This window comes from Xenopus laevis, chromosome 4S (assembly GCF_017654675.1).
Source record: "Xenopus laevis strain J_2021 chromosome 4S, Xenopus_laevis_v10.1, whole genome shotgun sequence".
Taxonomy (NCBI): Eukaryota; Metazoa; Chordata; class Amphibia; order Anura; family Pipidae; genus Xenopus; species Xenopus laevis.
In genome coordinates, this window is record NC_054378.1 from 31,544,214 (window position 1) to 31,568,252 (window position 24,039).

Genomic DNA, 24,039 nt, shown 5'->3' on the forward strand with positions numbered 1-24,039 from the left:
GAAAATAACAAATGTTCATCCAACTAGAACGTTGTTTATTCAAAAATAGGTCTCCATGTTTGGAATGTTCAGATACTGAGAAACAACCCTTTGAGGGATTATCCCTTGGAATGTCTGTGATTTTAACAACAATACTAGAGCATATATTTAAAGGGTTATACTCAGATAAATATGTAGATGTGTATTAAGGTTTAATTTGTTTAAATAGCTTAACAGTTAATAAGTGTTATACCCCTCAGCCCAGAACACCAGGAGTTTATGTAATTCATTAGTAAGTTACAGGGCATTTATAGTTAATAAAACATGGCGGGCTAAACGGGCAGGCTTTATTCCCAATCCGTGACCTCCCAATTAAAGGTTAATCCTAGCGGGGTGCAATCATTTGCTCCCCCCATCAGGTAACCTTACAAAAACAAAAAAGTCTCCTACTTTGCGAGACGATAATATTTTTGTGTTAGTTATTTGTTTTATTCCCCCCTTCTTTTTCTTTCCCCTCCTCCCATCTTTTCTGTGACTTTCTTCCCAATTGTACTACGCTACCCCTTCCACCCACCTTTTGCTCCATTCAGATTAGCTTCCTACTTACTAAGTCAATAATTTATATTGTACTATTCTGTTGTCTTGTGAGGGGGTGTCTTCTCTTTTTTTGTTATCTCCTTTCTCTCCCTTTTCTCCTCTTCCTTAACTCTCAAGTGGTTGTATTAACTTTGTTTTCCATTCTCGCCCTTCTTTTTACCAGAATATCACCTAGGTGACACCAATCTTCCCCAAGGATTATCCGGGATGGACCCCGTGACCCCCCCAGCTCCTCGCTCCTTTGATCTGAAGGTAGGCTTGCATAATGTTAATGGCCTCAATGTGCCCCAAAAACGCACTATGGCCTTCTCTGATTATTTTAAATTAAAATTGGACATCTTGCTGCAGCAGGAGACGCATTTTAGTAAAACCTCATCACCAAAATACATGTCAAAATACTATCCCCAGGTATACCTAGCAAACTGTCCCACAAAAACCAAAGGAGTAGCCAACCTTATCGCCAGACAAGTGAAATTCCAACTTATCAGAAATATGTAAACCCAGAGGGCCGTTTCATTATTATAACAGGACATCTTCAGAACCAGTAGACTACGATATCCTCAGTATACGCTCCTAACACCTCCAAACAGACATTTTTTCGAAATTTCTTCAACAAACTCTCAGAAATCTCGGAGGGCAGAGTCATAGTGGGGGGAGATTTCAACACGACAATAAGTAACAATGTGGATAGGTCATGAGATATTTTAGACAAACAGACAACCATTAACAGTGACAGGGACACAAAGCACCTCATTAATCACTTGAAGGAGGAGGCTTTGGTAGATGTATGGAGAGAAAAACACCCACTAGATAGAGATTATATGTATTATTCCAATGTTCACGCCACTTACTCACACATAGACTTCATCTTCACCAAACCCACACTATTACGATACATTCACTCTGCTAAAATACATGACATCACTTGGTCAGATCATGGCGTAGTGGAAACGCTCTGGTGGGGCAAGGCTAGAGGGGGAGGTAACTGGAGACTGAATGAATCCCTACTGCTAGACAAGGAGATCTGTACCAAGATAACTATCGCGTAGTGGAAACGCTCTTTTATGGGTGGGGCAAGGCTAGAGGGGGAGGTAACTGGAGACTGAATGAATCCCGACTGCTAGACAAGGAGATCTGTACTAGATAACTATCGCACTTAAGGAATACTTCCTGACTAATACCCCAACAGATACTTCCTTGGCTATCAGATGGGACGCTCATAAAGCGGTAATCAGAGGGAGCCTGATTAAACATGCTTCCCGAATTAAAAGAATCAAAACAGAGAAGATTAAAAAACTCTCCCAAAAACTGCATGATGTAACCACTGCACATATAAAAACCCATCACCGGAAAAATAGAGGGACATACAAAACATAAGAACACAGCTTATAGATGCACTCAGATCAGACAAGGCAGCCTACACTTTGCGTAAAACTAAATATCAATACTATGAGTATGCAAATAAGCCCCACACAATGTTGGCACATAAATTGAAAGCTCTTCATTCCACACAAACCATACATGCAATAAGGACCCAAACGAGGAATATATCGAGAGATACAGAACAAATTCTTAACATGTTCGGGAACTTTTATATGGAATTGTATTCTGCTGACAAAGCCCCTGAGGCCAACCTTGCAAAGGATTCCATTATGTTAACTGATAGAGATGTAGCGAACGGCGGAAAAAATGTTCGCGAATATATTCGCGAACTTGCGTCAAAAATGCGAACGGTTCGCGAACGTCGCAAACCCCATAGACTTCAATGGGAAGGCGAATTTTAAAAGCTAGAAAAGACATTTCTGGCCAGAAAAATGATTTTAAAGTTGTTTAAAGGGTGCAACGACCTGGACAGTGGCATGCCAGAGGGGGATCAAGGGCAAAAATGTATCTGAAAAATACATTGTTGACACAGCGCTGCGTTTTGTGCTGTAAAGGGCAGAAATCACACTACATTTCTAAACTTGTGTAATAAACTGCTTTAAAACGTCCGGTGTCTACATGCCAATCAAGTCGTGTAAAGGTTACAGCCTGTTCACACGCAAAGACAAAACGCGGCGCTTACTGCAACGCAAAAAAACGCAAAGAGCTTTCATGAATGATACCGTCAAGTGAGCAAATAATAGTTTTTAATTACTAGTTGCTTGTCACTAGGGATGTAGCGAACGTCAGAAAAAATGTTCGCGGACATGTTCGCGAACGTCCGGACAAAAATGCGAACGGTTCGCGAACGTTGCGAACCCCATAGACTTCATTGGGAAGGCGAATTTTAAAAGCTAGAAAAGACATTTCTGGCCAGAAAAATGATTTTAAAGTTGTTTAAAGGGTGCAACGACCTGGACAGTGGCATGCCAGAGGGGGATCAAGGGTAAATATGTTTTTAAAAAATCCATTGTTGACACAGCGCTGCGTTTTGTGCTGTAAAGGGCAGAAATCACACTACGTCACTCAGGTGGTGTTTCTGGAGACGGTATTATTATTGATATTTAGACAGAATGTGAAAAAGCTCACACAGCTAGGTGGCAGTGGTTTGAAGAACAGATGCAGATGAGAGATCAGCAGCAGGACAGACAGCTGCCCACAGCAGCTACATACAGAGCACTGCAGTAGAAGGTAGATTACTAGCCAGCAGCAAAGCTACCTAACCTAAAATGTCCCTCAAATCCCTGCAGACTTCTGTCCCTACAATACAGAGCAGTATCAAGTAGATTACTAGCTAGCAAACTTACTATCAACTGTCCCTCAAATCACTAACAGCTCTCTCCCTACACTAGCTCTTCCAAGCACACACAGGCAGAATGAAAAAACGCTGCAGGGCTTCAGTTTATATATGGAAGGGGAGTGGTCCAGGGGGTGTGGGGGTGGTCCAGGAGGGAGAGCTTCCTGATTGGCTGCCATTTATCTGCTGGTCTGGGGGAGAAATGGCAAAAAAAGCGCCAGCTAAGGCGAACCCAAATTGGCGAACGTTGCGTTACGTTCACGAACATTCGGCGGACGCGAACGGTCGATGTTCGCGCGAACAAGTTCGCCGGCGAACAGTCCGCGACATCCCTACTTGTCACCTCCAGGATGTTCGTCCTGTTGGTGGCAATATTTCTGTAGTGGTGTGTTTAGCTGTCACCATGCTTGTGCGCACGTGCACGGTCAGGCAGAGGTAATTCAATGTACAGTGAAGTGAACCAAAAAACACTGATTCTGCAGTGTGGGCCCAGTTTTGGTCTACTTTATTGATCACCTGCGGTGACCATAAAAGATGCGATTTTGCCACTGTTGCAGAACCCTGAAAAATTAGGCATGTGTACTTTCCTGAAAAATTATGGTTTTTTTGTCGCAGCCACTGAAGCACAGAGGCCAGAAAAAATATGCCATATAAATGCTGAAAATATGATTTTTTTTTGTCGCAGCCACTGAAGCACAGAGGCCAGAAAAAATATGCCATATAAATGCTGAAAATATTAATTTTTTTGGTTGCAGCCACTGAAGCACAGAGGCCAGAAAAAATATGCCATATAAATGCTGAAAATATGAATTTTTTTTTGTCGCAGCCACTGAAGCACAGAGGCCAGAAAAAATATGCCATATAAATGCTGAAAATATGAATTATTTTGTCGCAGCCACTGAAGCACAGAGGCCAGAAAAAATATGCCATATAAATGCTGAAAATATAAATTTTTTTTTGTCGCAGCCACTGAAGCACAGAGGCCAGAAAAAATATGCCATATAAATGCTGAAAATATGAATTTTTTTGGTTGCAGCCACTGAAGCACAGAGGCCAGAAAAACTCAGGATTTACCTGTCCAAAAAGTTTTGATTAAAATGAAATCAGTAGGGTTTGCACCCTAGTTTGTAACGGTGGCGGAGGGAGGAGGACGCTAAAGGACAGCTGTGTGTGGAGTCATGCGGCGTGCAGAGAAGGACAGCTGCATGGGGAGTCAGAACAAGTCTTCCGGCGTGCAGTAACCCTCCGAGATCCATGCCTCATTCATTTTAATAAAGGTCAGGTAATCCACACTTTTGTGACCTAGGCGAGTTCTCTTCTCAGTTACAATCCCTCCTGCTGCACTGAAGGTCCTTTCTGAGAGGACACTTGAGGCGGGGCAAGACAAGAGGTTCATGGCAAATTGTGACAGCTCTGGCCACAGATCAAGCCTGCGCACCCAGTAGTCCAGGGGTTCATCGCTCCTCAGAGTGTCGATATCTGCAGTTAATGCCAGGTAGTCCGCTACCTGCCGGTCGAGGCGTTCTTTGAGGGTGGATCCAGAAGGGTTCTGGCGCTGCCTTGGACTGAAAAACCTTTGCATGTCTGACGTTACAGAGTGGCCAAAGTGCATTGTCCTTGCAGGTGCGCTCGTGGCAGGATTACTGGCACCTCTGCCCCTGGAATGTTGATGAGTTCCTGAAGTGACATCACCCTTAAAAGCATTGTACAACATGTTTTGCAGGCTGGTTTGTAAATGCAGCATCCTTTCGGACTTGTGGTACGTTGGTAACATTTCTGCCACTTTATGCTTGTACCGAGGGTCTAGTAGCGTTGCGACCCAGTACAGGTCCTTCTCCTTAAGCCTCTTGATACGGGGGTCCTTCAACAGGCATGACAGCATGAAAGACCCCATTCTCACAAGGTTGGATGCAGAGGTATCCATCTCCGCTTCCTCGTTATCAAGGACTATATCATCCACGGTCTCCTCCCCCCAGCCACGTACAAGACCAGGGGTCCCCAAAAGGTCACCACAAGCCCCCTGGGAAGCCTGCTCCTGTTGGTCCTCCTCCTCCACAAAGCCACCTTCCTCCTCTGACTCCACTTCTGACACCTCTCCCTGCGTTGCAGCAGGTGCCTGGGCTCGTTCTGGTGATTCCGACCAGAAATCGTGCGCTTCCTGCTCCTCGTCACGCTGGTCTACAGCCTCATCTGTCACTCGTCGCACGGCACGCTCCAGGAAGAAAGCAAAGGGTATTAGGTCGCTGATGGTGCCTTCGGTGCGACTGACCATGTTTGTAACCTCTTCAAAAGGGCGCATGAGCCTGCAGGCATCGCGCATAAGCACCCAGTAACGGGGGAAAAAAATCCCCAGCTCTGCAGATCCAGTCCTACCACCCAGTTCAAACAGGTATTCATTGACGGCTCTTTGTTGTTGCAGCAGACGTTCAAACATGAGGAGCGTTGAATTCCAGCAAGTCTGGCTGTCGCAAATTAAACGCCTGACTGGCATGTTGTACTGCTGCTGAATGTCAGCAAGGCGTGCCATGGCTGTGTAGGAACGTCTGAAATGGGCCGACACCTTCCTGGACTGCCTGAGAATGTCCTGGAATCCTGGGTACTTCGAGACAAAACGTTGGACTATTAAATTCAGAACATGTGCCATGCAGGGCACATGTGTTAAATTGCCCAGTCTCAGTGCTGCCAACAGATTGCTTCCGTTGTCACACACCACTTTTCCGATCTTCAGTTGGTGTGGGGTCAGCCACCGATCGGCCTGTGACTGCAGAGATGACAGGAGTACAGATCCGGTATGGTTTCTGCTTTCCAGGCACGTCATCCCCAAGACAGCATGACAACGGCGTACCTGGCACGTCGAATAGCCTAGGGGGAGCTGGGGGTGCACAGGTGTGGAGGAGGAGGACCCAGCAGCAGAAGAGGAGGAAGCAGAGGAAGAAGACGAGGTAGAGAGCGAAGGAGGAGTAGAGGTGGTGGCAGAACCGCGTGGACACCAACTCCACTGTTGTTGTTGAGCCACGCATTCCCTGCTTCCCAGCCATAAGCAAGTTCACCCAGTGGGCAGTGTAGGTGACATACCTGCCCTGACCATGCTTGGAGGACCATGCGTCAGTAGTCATATGGACCTTTGCCCCAACACTGACAGAGATGCGGTGACTTGGCTCTGCACATGGTGGTACAGGTGTGGTATTCCCTTCTTGGAGAAAAAATTGCGGCTGGGTACCTTCCACTGTGGTGTCCCAATTGCTACAAATTTGCGGAAGGCCTCAGAGTCCACCAGCTGGTATGGTAAAAGCTGGCGGGCTAAGAGTGCAGACAAGCCAGCTGTCAGACGCCGGGCAAGGGGGTGACTCGCAGACATTAGCTTCTTACGCTTAAACATGGCCCTCACAGAAACTTGGCTGGGGGCAGATGACTGGGAACTGGTGGTCAAGGTGGGAGGCAGAGTGGAGGGTGGTTCAGACGGGTCAAGGACAGCAGAGGTAGAGCAGTAAGATGCTGGACCAGAAGGAGGGTGGCTTTTAGTTTGTCTGCTGCCTTTGAGGTGTTGCTCCCATAGTGCTTTGTGCTTGCCGTTCATGTGCCTTCGCATAGAAGTTGTACCTATGTGGGTGTTGGGCTTCCCAAGACTCAGTTTCTGACTGCACTCATTGCAAATTACAACGCTTTTGTCAGAGGCACACACATTAAAAAAATCCCACACTGCTGAGCTTTTTGAAGCTGGCAATCTGGCGGTAACAGTAGAAGTTGGCGGCAATGGCGGGTGCGTTGGCCGGCTGACCACAGGTGCCGATACATGTTGTTGCCCTACTGTTCCCTGCGAGCTGTCCTCCCTGCTTCTTCTAAGTCTTATTCTCCTCCTGGCTCTCTGACTCTCCGTCTCTCCATCTGAACTATCCTCCTCTTGCTCTCTTTTACTGGGCACCCACAAAACATCAATCTCCTCATCATCATTCTCCTCAGATGCATCAATTTCTTCTAACAGCTCACAGAAGGAAGCAGCAGCGGGGACCTCCTCATCACTCATTATGTCCATCTCTGTTGTGTTGTCTGCCAGAATTATATCTGGTGTAACGTCCTCATCTCCTTCATCTTCTTCTGCCAATAATGGTTGCGCATCACTCAGTTCAAGAAACTCATGTGTAAATAACTCCTCTGACTCCAGTGAAGAAGGGCGCCGGTGGTGGAGGAAGTGTTACGTGGGGTGCCCATAGCAGAGGAGGATGAGGATGTTGTGGCAAAGTTAGAAACGGTAGAGGATGGGGTGTGCTGTGTAAGCCAGTCAACTACCTCTTCAGCATTTTGGGAGTTCAGGGTAATTGCCTTTGTAAAACTGGGCAATTTCCTAGGGCCACAGGATAGCATAGCAGCACGGCCCCTAGTGCCTCTGCGTGGCGGCCTGCCTTTGCCTGGCATTTTTTTTAAAACAACAACTCAGGTGGTGTTTCTGGAGACGGTATTATTATTGATACAGAATGTGAACAAGCTCACACAGCTAGGTGGCAGTTGTTTGAAGAACACACTGGGCAAACAATGCCTGCAAGGTCAACGTATACACTACAGCAGTGGATACGGAATATATTATTGCTGCTTGAAAAACGTCACTCAGGTGGTGTTTCTGGAGACGGTATTATTATTGATATTTAGACAGAATGTGAAAAAGCTCACACAGCTAGGCGGCAGTTGTTTGAAGAACACACTGGGCAAACAATGCCTGCAAGGTCAACGTATACACTACAGCAGTGGATACGGAATATATTATTGCTGCTTGTAAAACGTCACTCAGGTGGTGTTTCTGGAGACGGTATTATTATTGATATTTAGACAGAATGTGAACAAGCTCACACAGCTAGGTGGCAGTTGTTTGAAGAACACACTGGGCAAACAATGCCTGCAAGGTCAACGTATACACTACAGCAGTGGATACGGAATATATTATTGCTGCTTGAAAAACGTCACTCAGGTGGTGTTTCTGGAGACGGTATTATTATTGATATTTAGACAGAATGTGAAAAAGCTCACACAGCTAGGCGGCAGTTGTTTGAAGAACACACTGGGCAAACAATGCCTGCAAGGTCAACGTATACACTACAGCAGTGGATACGGAATATATTATTGCTGCTTGGAAAACGTCACTCAGGTGGTGTTTCTGGAGACGGTATTATTATTGATATTTAGACAGAATGTGAACAAGCTCACACAGCTAGGTGGCAGTTGTTTGAAGAACACACTGGGCAAACAATGCCTGCAAGGTCAACGTATACACTACAGCAGTGGATACGGAATATATTATTGCTGCTTGAAAAACGTCACTCAGGTGGTGTTTCTGGAGACGGTATTATTATTGATATTTAGACAGAATGTGAAAAAGCTCACACAGCTAGGCGGCAGTTGTTTGAAGAACACACTGGGCAAACAATGCCTGCAAGGTCAACGTATACACTACAGCAGTGGATACGGAATATATTATTGCTGCTTGGAAAACGTCACTCAGGTGGTGTTTCTGGAGACGGTATTATTATTGATATTTAGACAGAATGTGAACAAGCTCACACAGCTAGGTGGCAGTTGTTTGAAGAACACACTGGGCAAACAATGCCTGCAAGTGCACTACTATTGGTGCACTACTATGAAGAACAGCAAACAGCACTGGACACGTTAAAGAACAGTAAGATAAGTAAAATAAAAAAATATATATATGTATATTAAAAAAAAAAAATTACTCTGGTTGGTGCTGAACTACTAGGAGCAGCACACCAGTCCCACTCCCCAACACAGCTAGACTAATAGCACTGGGCTCTTATAGTAGCAAAGTCAAAAAACAAAAAAGAAAATAAAAGCAGTCCTTACAAGGACTATTGGGTTACAGGCAGCAGTCAGCAGATGAGAGATCAGCAGCAGGACAACTGCCCACAGCAGCTACATACAGAGCACTGTAGTAGAAGGTAGATTACTAGCCAGCAAAGCTACCTAACCTAAAATGTCCCTCAAATCCCTGCAGAGTTCTGTCCCTACAATACAGAGCAGTATCAAGTAGATTACTAGCCAGCAAAGTTACTATCAACTGTCCCTCAAATCACTCAACAGCTCTCTCCCTACACTAGCTCTTCCAAGCACACACAGGCAGAATGAAAAAACGCTGCAGGGCTTCAGTTTATATATGGAAGGGGAGTGGTCCAGGGGGTGTGGGGGTGGTCCAGGAGGGAGAGCTTCCTGATTGGCTGCCATGTATCTGCTGGTCTGGGGTGAGTGGTCAAAAATAAGCGCCAGCTAAGGCGAACCCAAATTGGCGAACATTCAGTGGACGCGAACAGTCGATGTTCGCGGGAATTAGTTCGCGGGCGAACAGTCCGCGACATCCCTATTAACTGACTGGACTCCGCCCCAACTAACCAAGGAAGATCAGGATATGTTAGCATCACCCATAACAAGGGAGGAAATAGAAAATGTGATCAAAACCGCTAAATCCACTAAGACACCGGGCCCAGATGGTTATGCGGCAAAATACTACAAACAATTCGATAAACTCTTAACCCCACACCTGAAAGACCTATTCCAATCACTCCTAAATGGTTCACCCCTAACAAGACACATGCAAAAGGCAACCATAATACTGCTCCTAAAACCGGGAAAAGATCCCTTAAACTGTGATAGTTACAGACCAATCTCATTGATAAATACTGGTATCAAGATGTTTGCAAAAATACTGGCGAGTAGACTTAATACATTACTACCCCAGCTAATACATATGGACCAGGTCGGGTTGTACCAGGGCGGCAGGCAGCAGATGGCATTCGCAAAGCGATTGACTTGATAAGCATAGCACCAAAACTACCTACCTCTTCCCTCCTTTTGTCCTTAGATGCACAAAAAGCATTTGATAGGGTGGATTGGAAATATATGTTCACAATCTTGGAAAAAATGAAAATACCACCTCCATTTCTTACAGGACTATTATAGACAATTATATGACACTTCCTCTGCAAGGGTACTCAGCATGGGTCTCTTATCCAAATATATTGCGCTCAAGGGAGGGACACGCCAGGGATGCCTCCTGTCTCCTATAATTTTCGCACTAGAAATCTCTAGAACCCTTGGCCAATGCCATCAGACATAACACAGACATCAAAGGATTCCGGGTGGGAGATAAAGAGTACAAAATAAACCTCTTCGCTGATGACATTCTCCTCAAACTCACATCCCCCCAAACCTCTTTACACAACCTTTTACACACCTTAGAGCAATTCCAACGGATATCAGGATACAAAATCAATACTACCAAGACTCACACACTCCCTTTAAAAATGCCCAAACTAGAATTGAAACTACTCCAGGTCAACTTTGATTATAAATGGGAACATGAATCCTTAGAATACTTGGGAATCAATCTCACCTCATCCTATGATACCTTATATAAAGCTAATTATCCCAAACTGTTAGACAAGCTTAAAAAAGACCTATCTACCTGGCATACATACCACCTCTCCTGGTTCGGCAGAATAGCGGCTGTTAAGATGAAACTATTGCCAAGACTTTTGTACCTGTTTAGGACTCTGCCAATAAATTTCCCCCAAAAGACAGCCCTCTCACTTCAAAGAGCAATTTCAGACTTTATCTGGGCAGGGAAGAGACCCAGAATTAGAGCGACAATCATGACCAAGGCGAAATCATTAGGAGGATTGGGAGTTCCACATACATACAGATATTATCTGGCTAGTAGACTAGAGGCCATGATTCACATGCATGCTCCTACAGAGGAACCATGGAAAACAATTGAACATCATTTCACGGCACCCATGCAACTAGCACACTTATTCTGGATTCCCAAGGCACACAGAGCTATCCCTAGAGACCTCTTACCCTCCTCACAACAAGCACTAGACCTATGGGACTCAGTAGCTATTAAGATGAAATTGAGCACGCGTAACACTAAACATAGAACTATCTTTTGCAATAAGAGTTTCCCCCCAGTATGTACTCCAAGTGATTTTAAACCATGGATAGACGCAAACATACTCACACTTACGGATTTTCACCCAGATCAAATCACCATACCATTTCAACAATACAAGGAGAAATATGACATTCCCCACCCAAAATTTTTCCGATACCTGCAAATCAGACATTATGTCGATAATAGAATCAAAACCCAGAATGCTCAAACCATGACCTACTTTGAAACAATTTGTCTTAAACGCTCCTACCCAGCACACTTGATATCCTTACTATACAGCCAACTTTCATCAGACACCACTGATATACGACACATAACTAAGTGGGAAACAGATTTAGATCTCACAATCTCAGAAAAGACCTGGTCATACATATGGGAAACAGCCAAATAAACATCAGTATGCAATCTCTAGCGAAAGAGCATATAAAATCATATTTTCCGCTGGTATTATACACCAACACGCATCAGCAAACTTAGCGGTAACTCGGAACACGCCACTTGCTTCAGAGGATGTGGGGAACGAGGGTCCTTCCTACACACCTGGTGGTCTTTCGCAGTGGCCCAAGAATTCTGGAAAATGGTAGCTTCTCTGCTCTCCGAGGTTCTACACATCACTATTCAGGCAAACCCACACACATTTCTTCTAGGCATGAAAATTCAGTCTATAAACTCCAAACCCTCACACAAACTAGCCATACATTTCCTGACAGCAGCAAGATCTCTTCTAGCAGCACATTGGAAAAGACCACAACTGCCAAGTCGGCAATCACTGATATCGAAGGTAAACTGGACCCGAGCAATGGAAGCGATCAGAGACAAATTGTTAGATAGGAGCTACGAAGGGGAGCTGGAGTGGTATCTGTGGGCCCAATACCTGGAAGGAATCCAAACTGGATCTAATGTTAAGGATCCCGGTACTACCTGAGTGCTGCAACAGACAAGAGATTTGCTGGTAATAACGTACTGAAGCTAAAATAATCATGTTTTCCCTCATATGTCTTCCCTTTTTTTTTTCTCTCTCTCCCTCTTTCCCCCTTTCTATCTTACTGCCAGCTGCAAGATAGTGGTACTGAAATAGAACTTCCTGAGCGGCCACTGGAGATTACAAGTTACATAGGATCGTACTTATTGAATGTTATAAAATAACCAGACCAGGATAAGCATGCAGCTGTATACATGTTATTACTTCTTGCTTTTTTTGTTTGTTACAATGAAAATCAATAAAAACATTTAAATATTAAAAAAAAAAAAGAATATACCAACAGCATTCAGCTGTGGTTTTACTGGAAACAGGTGCCCTAGCCCAAAACATGAAAACACCCCCATACCATTATTACTTCTCCACACAACCTTATAAAAATTACATAGCTATTTTGGGTTGTTAAAAACAATAACTCTACATTAGTTTTTTCTTAAGTTTTTGCCTGGAGTTGCAAAATCTGTTATTCACAAAAACACCCAAATCCTTCTCAATTAAAAGGAATCTAAAGTTACATTTGTCTGGTTATATCTACTGAACACAATTCCATGCTGGCACATGAAATTGTAATTTTAAATATATTCTAGTATATGATTTTTTACCCCCTCTAATAGATGTTATACCTCCTAAATTTAGTTGAGCATCCCTACACTCTTCCTCTCAACTCATCAATATCTATCCTGTGCAATGGCGCCCCCAAAACTCAACTGTATGCTAAAGGTGAGGCCTTACCTGTGATCTAAAAGGGCAAATTATATTTTTATCATTTTCATATTATTTAAGTTTTTGCCTGGAGTTGCAAAATCTGTTATCCACAAAAACACCCAAATCCTTCTCAATTAAAAGGAATCTAAAGTTACATTTGTCTGGTTATATATGCTGAACATAATTCCATGCTGGCACATGAAATTGTAATTTGAATGACTTTTTACCCCCTCTAATAGATTTTCTACCAATTTAACAGGTCTATAGTTTTCATTCTGAGAATGTGATTCAACAACTATAGCAGTACATTAGCAATTCACAAATCTCCTAAATTAAATCTCTTAATAATGTCCCTTTTGAGCACTGGGGACCAAAACTGTACGGCATATTCTACTGTAGATGGGACCTTACCAGCTCTTTGAAAAGGGGAAGAATAATCCCCCTCCTCCGTCGAATCTATTCCCCTTTTAATACAGCTCAAGGCCTTGTTTGCCCTTTAAGCTGCTGACTGCCATTTCTTGCTAGAGCCAAGTTTATTATCTACAAGCATTCAAGGTCCTTATTACATATATTAAATATACCCCTCAGCACTGCATATTATACTTTGCACTGGTGCTTCCTGCAGGGGCCCATTGCAAAGGACATGCATATTTGTATAGCTTAATTATATGCCATTGGCATTCTAGCACTTTCTCCTATGACACTGGAAAAAAAAAACCAGCCAACTAGAAGGTTCATATAAATAAGTCCTATGGACTCATACCATGTAATTAATATACAGTAATTAAAACATCAATAGTTCATTCATTTAGGCCTGCCACATTAAATAACAATCTCAATTATAAATGAAAACTCAAATGCTTAATAAAGACATGAATACCACCTACAAGCAGGTAAATATATTTATATTTATATTTATATATATATTATGTATTATGACCTTATGTATAGCCTAGGAAACTCTAACATGACATGGATGTTAATTTGCTTAGAATCAAACAATACCAGGTAGGCATCCAATCCTTTTTGAAAAGAATGCCATGAATATGAAATAAGATTAACATAACCTTTACATGCAGTATATAGTTATTTCTCTATATTGTGATACAGTATTTAAAATCATCAAAATTTTATATGTGCTAATTATATTGAATTATCATAATCTAGGAGTACACTGGAAATTTTTATTTAAGCAGTATGATATTTACATATAAATAGGATTTAATATTTGCAATCAAATTTGAATCGTGTTTTCCTACAAAAAAAAAAACTTGAATGTCAGGAACGCTCTAAACATCTTCAAATGGTTCAACGGACCTCTGCCATTGACATCGACATGAACTTGGCAGGTTTTGGATATCAAAGTATCGAATTAGAACTGTTTACAGGGTTGAGGTGTGTTTTAAATTCGAAATTGTGAGTTTTGACCAAAAAAGAAATCAATAATTCAATAAATGTTAGACAGGAAATTAGAGTTTTCTTGTATCTTTTTATAGTAATGCATCCTTGTATGCTTTCAGTTTAGGGTAAATTATAATCAATATCACAACAGCATGCAGAACTTTTTAAGTGGTAAATAATTAGAAATTGCAAAAGTTTTGTTTCAATCTCCAACAAAAAAACGTGACAACTAAAATTGCTTGTAAAGCAGGAAAACAAGGCCTTATACTAAGCACAAATACTAAGCACAAATAAAGCTGCAGCAAGGGGTATAACAAGCAAAGGAGACCCATAATGTGCCCTTTACCCCAATACATTTCCCCAATGTGTTACCTAATGAGTGAAGGAAGGTGTTAAAGGCATATTTTTTGTGCTGCCGGCAAATCTACAATGTGTAAGCTTATTTGTAATACCTTGCATTCCAAGGACTATGGTGTTTGAAAAGCTTGTGCTGTAGATTTTATGAGGGCACTTTAAAGTGTTAAAAAATGCTGCACAATACAGTCAGTTTCATGTCATAACAAAGGGAAACCTCAGCTTCACTTTAGTGGAAGACAGTGAATTATAATTGAGGGGGACACATTTATATTTTCCAGTAACATACCTATAGGAAAATACAAGACATTATTTTTTACATTACAAAATAGGACAGAGGAGCATTAATGTTACTGTTTGTGAAGATCACACTGTCAAAATTGTCATCAAATGTCCTTGTGACAACTCACAAGAACATTTCATGACAATTTTGACAGTGTGATCTTCACAAACAGTAACATTAACGCTCCTCTGTCCTAACTTGTAATGTAAAAAATAATGTCTTGCATCTAGCAATCTCACAGTCAGTTAATCTGAGCACAGTGCCAGCATACCAACAGCATCTGAACATTTGTTTCATTCATTCATTTTCTGGCTTTACAGTATAAAGCTAAACAGAACATGTACTGAAAACATAATTAAAACAATGGTTTTCTTTTCCTGTGTGTCCACCAGCAGATGGTGCTGTCCTGCATCTTATCAAGTGCATGTATCTGGAAGGATATTATCAGCTGTTAAAACTTTCTGCAGTAATTCTTGAGCTGAAACAAATGTTTGTTGAATTAAGTACTGATTTCCTTTAGACTCAAGATTGTTTTACAGGCTGTGCTTTCAGACTGTTAGCAAATGCCAACATGTACCCCGACCACATCCAACCGTAAAACCCTCCTACACTAGCTGTTTAACCATTTGCATGGTCCTTAAAGATTTTGTAAAGCACATTTCCTTAGTCCTTTTAAATTCTAGATGTAGAGAAGACCCAGAGAAGCTGAAAATGTAAGTATTTCTTAAGGCTTGCTGCTACTTTGTTACAATAAATAATTTTCAATATTTTCACAGCCTGTTGCAAATATAACAAATCAAAGATGGTTGAACACAGAAAACCAATAAAACTATCAACAATTATTCTGAATAAACTACTTGCATTATGTCTATTGCAGTCTGATCAGATTTGAGGAAATAGTATTAAAAGAAGTTCATCAAAGCACTATAAAGAATAGATCATGTGTGTTGATTGAACAATATGATTGTCCATTGTATGTTCATGGGTGACGAATAGCTTTATATATCCAAATTAAAATGAGCACTTTAAATATGAATAGGTCCATTCACTCACAGTATTAATTAGTAAAAAGGCTATTTTAATTCATGTCACAATTCAGGCTTTTTCTATCGTCACTGGTCTGTATTATGATGATACAGTGGTGCACTTTTGTAAATGACATATTTAACTTAATGACAAACAATTTATGTTTTACGGTAAAGCAACAAAAAAGGGCACTTTATTTACATTTGTAAAGCATATGATTTATATGGGTTACTTGCATGTGATTTAAGTATCATTAAAAAAATATAGTTTGCCATTGAATTTCCTGGTTATTTCTGAAAGAAAGAGATTAACTCCTTATTCTCTTTTAACAGAAGAATGTTGAATGTTGTTTCTTTGCATGTAATATTGGTCAAAGACAGTGCTAAAATACGAGTTAAACTCATCTTATAATTAAAAAAACACGCTATAAATTTTTTAAAGCCAGTCAAATATTTTGCATTAGATCTAAATCAAATGAGTAATGATCATGTTAGAGAACAAGAATGATGTAACAAGGTAATTTTTCTTACATTTAAAAAAAAAAACCCAGCAGAAACATACAAGTGATCAGACTGTGACATGCAGGTTATGTTATTTTCACAGTGGTAGGGATTTTTAATTTTTTCTACAAATCTGTAGTATAGAATTGAACACTGCAATTGTGTGTCTGTACCTTAATTCACAGACAGTTCTGTCTGCTTTGAATTATTTAATAGAGGTATTCATTGCAACTCAGGACATGAAATAGTTTAACTTAACAGTGGAAAGTTGATTTTTTTTAAAACACAAGTACATAGGAAAAAACCCATTGTGATGCCTTTATTAAACTGATTTTTAAAGCAACTCTGTTATTGAGATTTAGAGTAGTCTTATTAAATATCAGTGACTGCATTTCTAAACATAAAATCAGAGAAACCTTCAGAACATGAAAAAAAGACATTTTGCATTATGTCTGTGTGTGTGCAAAAGAGTTAAGAAATGCATATATATAATTTCTGATGCATCTGATTAAAAGCATGAAATCAAAGCAGATCCTTCCAATCAGTGACTGGCAAGTAATGAAATATGTCGTTGCAATTGTCTAAATAATTGTTTTTTTGCAAGCTTACAAAAACTAGTTGTCAAAGACCTAGATAGAAGTGTAAACCAAAAAAGACACAAAAAAGACTTTGCCCCTCAATTTGTAAATTAATATTATTGGCTTTTTATAAAATTGTCAAACTGAGCCAGAAACAGGTCCTATAAATATGAGATTTTCAGATATAAAATATACATATATCTATGTGTAATATTTTGCAGGTTTACTGTTTTGAAAACGCAGGACAAAAAATATTTTATATATATATCTATATATATATCATAAAGAAGACCAGCAACACCGATATATTTTGTGCAAAAAATTCAAATGTATTGAAAATGCATGTACAGTTGGCTGTACATGCATTTTCAATACATTTGAATTTTTTGCACAAAATATATCGGTGTTGCTGGTCTTCTTTATGATATGTAACATTTTTTACCTTGCACCCGATTTTGAAATGTTTTAGCGGAGTGCGGCCCCACATGAACTATATCTATATATATATATATAAAAACAACAGTGCTGTGAACTATGTTGGCGCTATATAAATACATATTAATAATAATAATAACTACATATTTAAATCTATTCTAATGTAATCTATTCTAATGTAATGCTAGTTATAATGCAGGGCTAAAGCAAATGACAAAACAAGTACAAATAATTATTTTATACCCATGTTTCAAATTTCCAATAAAAGGGTACGGGAAGTTAAAAAAGCAGTCACAGATATATTTCCTTAGATAGTCTGTCAATAGATTTTGAGGCTTGTACATATAATAATACAAAGTAAAATTTGTTATTCCATAAATGTTATTTTTTTTATTTTTTTAATACTTTAAAAAATGTGATTCGGTATGCTGATGATAGCTATATATATGTGCAGGAAACAAAAAAGTGAAAAAACTGCACAAGCAATCTCATATAGAGAAAGAAAGGTTTATAGTACGTCTCTAGTGCCTGTAGGTTGCAAGCATACAAGTCTAACATTTATAGACCTGGCAGTGCAAAGAAGAGAGGAAACTCATTTTCTAGCACTGACAAATGTTACAGCCTTAAGGTGGATGCTTTATTTAAGGAACAGATATTGATTAACCCCTTTGTTAGTAAAGGTACTCGTTTACAGCACACATTGCCAACACCCTGGCAAGGAAGAGTTTAAATTCCTCCCACTGCAATATTCAAAGGAGCTCTTTTCATCATGTCATCATCCTATGCTTAACACTGCTGTCAATTATTTATTTATATATTGCGTGCTCTGTTAAATATGGTGAGCTGCATTAGGATGTCTGTGCTGTTTGGGATCACACACTTAGCTAGCTAGTTAGACTAAGCTTGCATTAAAGGAGTCATAATGCTGTAAATTAATTCTGATATGAATCAGATTCTGTGGCATCTGATTCATATCATATTAAATAGTTCACATTTTTGTACATTTTGTATAAGGTAAGTAATTATACCTTATAAAAAGAGAGAAAAAAGGAGAGTGTGTGATAAAGAGGGATAGAAAGGTAAAATTATTGGTGTGACATTATGGGCTATTTCATAAAGGTTAGCGTTAGCTTATTTAAGTGTATATACAGGTTTTATACACACATATATATATATATATATATATATATATATATATATATATATATATATATATATATATATATATATATATATATACTGTATATAAATACAGTGCACCATTAACTAGTAACAGTGTCACTAACAGTACAGCATTTTTGCATGATCATAGTAAATTCCCTTTTATTTCCATTTTGCTAATGTAATAACCTGGTTTCCAGTGCACCTTTAAAATCAATGAATAAATTAATGGAACTTTGGAAATGATCTGACACCAGCTACATTGTTATACAGTGTCTATAATATACCTTATTTATATACATGAGAGAGGGCAGTGGAATGATTTTGTTTTCTAACATTGTATGCACAGTACAAACAACAACAGAGGTGTCCAGTTTAGGGCTGCAGTATAATTCTCTTTCCTGTAAGTAGTTTACTGCTAATATTGCTTTGCCTTGGTAATACAGCAATGCATTATACACCTTTAGCATCTTTCTGGGTCTATTTTTAATTTAAGTAGATTACTTTTTTCCACAATCCTTTTACAGCACTCCCTCAGATGCCCCATATTATGAGGTACAATAAGTTCAGCTTCCACCAATCTGTTAATACATAATATAAGCTTCTTATGTTTAAACCAGGTTACAGTGAAGACAAGATTTATATTTGATCATGCAGAAGTACCCTTAATCAGATTTACTTATTTCTCTGTGTTAGTGTTTTTGCAATTATCATAATTGTTGTTCTAAATATGTTTGTCTTAATGTCTGACTTTGGGTATAATCTTCTCTCTTCAAGCTGTCTTCATTGCTGCGACTGAAATGCCTGTACAAAAAAAACCTAATTAATATTAACATGGCATTCCTTAATGCTTTTACAAGCAGCAAACAGCTGAGCTGACTGTAACACTATACACTGTAGCGATCAAGGAGCCTCTCTCACAGACATATAACTCAATAATCCCTTTCTCAAGAAAGTCAAAATTCCCTGAGAGATAAGAGGAAAATCAAAGCTACACATCAGAAAGAAAATGACTGGTTCTTCCGCTCTATTAAAATGCAAAAGTTATGGATTTTTTTAGGGGTGATGGGAACCTTTTCTGTTTTATTGATTCCTTTTTATAGTTTGATGATTTCTCTAGGATTATCTTAAAAGCTTAAAGAAAAAAACGCATTTCATCACAAATGTATTTTAAGTCACAGCAGCAGAGCTAAAGAATTTCTTTTTTACACTTCCAATCATTTATCAATTTTCAGTTAGTGCTGTACATTTGTGTACTTCTTATAAATGTGAGGTGGGTAATGTATAACTTCAGAGGTCTGTTTGAAATATATCCAGACAGTCCTACAGGTATAGAGGCTAAAACCCAGTTAACTCTGTGTGGACGATTGCATTCCAGCATAAAACTAAAGCCATTTTGGATTTCACATTCCATGTTAGCAATTTGCAGTCAGACAGCAGTATAAATAATGTAATGTAAATCATAATTACTTCTCAAATCTTACTTTTGTACTAGTGAAAATAGTATAATACAATACAATTGTACAAAAACTGTACATTAGTAGCATCATATAGAGATCCAATACATGAATAGGATCTATTATCCAGAATGCTTGAGGGGTTTTAATTAATTTTTCTATCGCCATACCTTGTTTGCTAAAAAAAAAAAAACATTTAAACATGAAATAAATTCAGCAGGGTTGCTTTGTCAAAATTGTCACAAATATGGATTCATGCAGCTTAGTTATTATCAAGTACAATATACGGTTTTATTAAAGGAAAATACTTTTAAAAAATTTGAATTATTCACATAAAACTCTGAACTTTCTGGTTAAAGTATCCCTGTACAACAATGCTAATTATGTGCTTCCATTACATCCACAAAATATTAAAATTCCTGACTTTTTTTTTATAAAATGTAATGTTCTGATTTTTAAATTAACATATATAACATTATGTAAATATATCTGAAATATTGCACAATAATTATATGATGCTATCACATTAAAATGATCTATGAAGCTACCAATATAAAAATATGTATGAATATAAGGCAGAGGTCTACAAATAATAGGGTTCCTACTTATGGGCCCTACTGGTTGAGTCAGGTCAGTTTTAAGTTCAGTTAAGGCTACATTTGGGGTTATAATTCCATGTTGGATACTCCTGAAAGTGCAGCAAATGGTCTATAAGGCAACAAAGCTAAAACAGATGAAAAATATCAAACATTTATAATTTACAAATAATTTTCTGCAATACTACTGATTCATAGTAATATGGAAATGTATATATACTAATTCTGATGTATGATGACATCCCTGGCCATTCAGATACCAATGACATATATTATGTATATCAATATAACCTAATATCCTTTTAACCATAGCTACTTTGCTTAAAACTGCTTGTATGTCTGGCTGAGGATTCAGATAAAAACATTAAGCCAATACATCTATCTTTAAAAAAAAAGCTGAAGGTGTTACAACATCAAGTGTTGCCTCCTAATTGCAGTTTCATTATCTTCTCTACATGGAGCGAACCTATTAGTCTTTCCAATAAATGATACAGAAAACATTTTTTGGTAAACTTCCAAGTTAGAAGCCAGTATATAAAGGTGATTACAGTACTATACCAGACATATCTGTATTATGTGGGGATGTTTAAACTTTGTGAGAATCTCTCAATAGTAATTATTATGCCAAGTAACCCATTGGTGCAATTACACTAAACCTCTAATTAACTACCGCGAGATTAGATTCCCCTCATGTTAAATCTGTAGGAACATAGTTGAGTGAAGGATTTTAAACAGTTTCCAAACATTATATTGTCTTTTATTACGATCTTTATACTTCAGTGAGATATTTTTTTTTCATTAAATGCACTTGAAAATAACCCAGTTCTGTCCCTAAATATAGGATTGAGAAGATAATTGCAGAGTACCAGTGTGATGTTGATTAGATATATTTTTTTAATGTGACACTGTATAGGGTGTATGTCAGTAAATGGTACATTTAAGCTATTCCTTACACAACATCCGACCAAATGAAACTTTTATATCAAATGTATCTTTAAAGATAGCATTGAATGCTAAAAGGAAGTGGTTTTCTCTTGTAGAAATGAAAGGTGAGGTTAGCAGTCAAACTAAAACTGAGGTCATTTGTAGGTCATTTGTAGTTAAATAAAGATTTTAAGTTGTATGTGATTAAAGATGTTTACAAGGAGTGTTTACAGCATGTGTATTGCTGCACCTTTATTTGATCTCTAACTTGCCCAAAATTGCTAGCCACAAGAGTTGCCAGAAAGTCTGAATGTCTTTGTTTAAAGTGAAACAAATATTGCTAATGTTAAATACTATTGCAAAGGTGTGAAAAGATATTGATATGTGTTTTTGATATAGATGCCAAAAGCATGCTATTTTCTACAAGACTTAATGGGTAATTTGTGTTACAGAAGGCAGCATGCAAAGTCCAACAAAAGACTGCAATCAGTTTTTTGGTGTTTCTGAGTTCTTAAATGTTATTTTTTTGTATTAAAACATTCTCTGGAGTGCTAGTTAGATCAGCACTAAGGGGTAAGCTATTTTTCCCCCATTTTTACTTGTCGTTACACCCCAGTGACCCCTCTGGTGACACTGGGACCCAACACTGTCTTATTCTGCTTCTTGCAAGATAAACTGAAATTAAGGGGCAGATCTATCAAAAATCGAATGTGATTTTTTTCCACGATTCTAATTTTTTTTGCACCCAAACTCACACATTTGAGTTATATTTACGAAAACTTGAATGTCTGTGAGTTAATAAGAACAAAATTAGAAAAGAGTTTTTCATGGGAGTTTTTGACATTCAGATTTTTCCATAAACACACAAACATTCAAAAATAGAGTTTATCCAAGGTAGAAAAACCCTCACACAACTAACAAATTTGATTATTGCTAAATATACTCCTATATTTCATCAAAGGGGCATTTCATATGGAGCATGGGTTATGACCATGTCTTTATCAATATGTTTTATAAATGTGCCAATCAACATGAAAGGGCATATACTATTTGATAATGGTTTCTTAAGAAAGCATTTATGAGGGCAGAGTTAAAGAAAGACTATACCTCCAGAGTAGAGCAACAGATTATATCAAATAAAGCGGCCTATTAAAGCTTCTTACCAGACTGGAATATATATAAATATATATCAGTAAATACTGCCCTTTTATATCTTTTATATATTCTTTATATCTTCTCTTGAGCCACCATTTTACATTATTCTCTGTGCTGCCTCAGAGATCACCTGACCAGAAATACTGTAGCTCTAACTGTAACAGTAAGAAGTGTGGGAGTAAAAGACAGAGGTTTGTCCATTAATTGGCTCACGTGGTTAGTTTGTGTGCACCAAGATCCCAGGGGAAGGTCCTTAGTACTTAAAATGACAATTTTCTCTTTTGGGTTACCCAATGGCACACACAGTACTACTAAAAATTGTTTTTTTTTTTGATGAGGCAGGGTTTTACATATGAGCTGTTTTATGTGATATATTTTTATAAAACATTGTTCGAGGGTATAGTTTTCCTTTAACATAGAGCATTTTTTTAGAACCACCAACCACAATGTATTTTATGGGAAAATTCAGGGAATCTACAGCTTTTTAACTTTAACAAATACCCCATCCACTTGAAATAAACTTGAGATTAATCATTTTTTAGTTACAGAGTTGCAGAATGTAGTCAACATATTCTGCAATATTTCTTGATAATTTGATCCACAACAAGCATTGCCATTTATAAAAAGCAAAGACTGCTATAAAACTGATAAAGTGTCAATAATCACCATAGGAAGCACGTTCATGCTTCCGGGAAATGTATTCAATTAGCATTGATCATTGACCAAATTTACTGAAAAACTATTATGCATAATATCTATTATTCCAGACCAATTATTATTTTGACTGGTAAGGGCACACCGAATACCCATGCCTCAAACAATATAAAATTTTGCTTTTGATCAGTATTTATCTGAGGAATCAAACTTGGTAATTCAGTTGATCTGCTAGCTGGATTGGATTCAATCTAGTGCTATATCAAATCAACATTTGTAATAATACAAAAAAAGGTATGTCAGAATATTAAATTGAATTCAAACTATTAATTTGCATATTTAATAAAGCTGAAACATTTATCAGTTGTCAAGAGTTGTAAAATCACATGTTCTGCATTTAGGATACTACCAAAATCCAATTCTGTAAAAAGTGCTGAATCCTGGAATAATTCCTGGATTCAGTTCATCCCTGAATCCATGCCCAGATCACCCTTTGATAAATCTGCCTTATTGTGTTGGTTGTTTTGAGAAAACGGGACTGGCTTAGAAATTGTCTTTCCCCAGACAAGCTTTCCTCGTATTCTT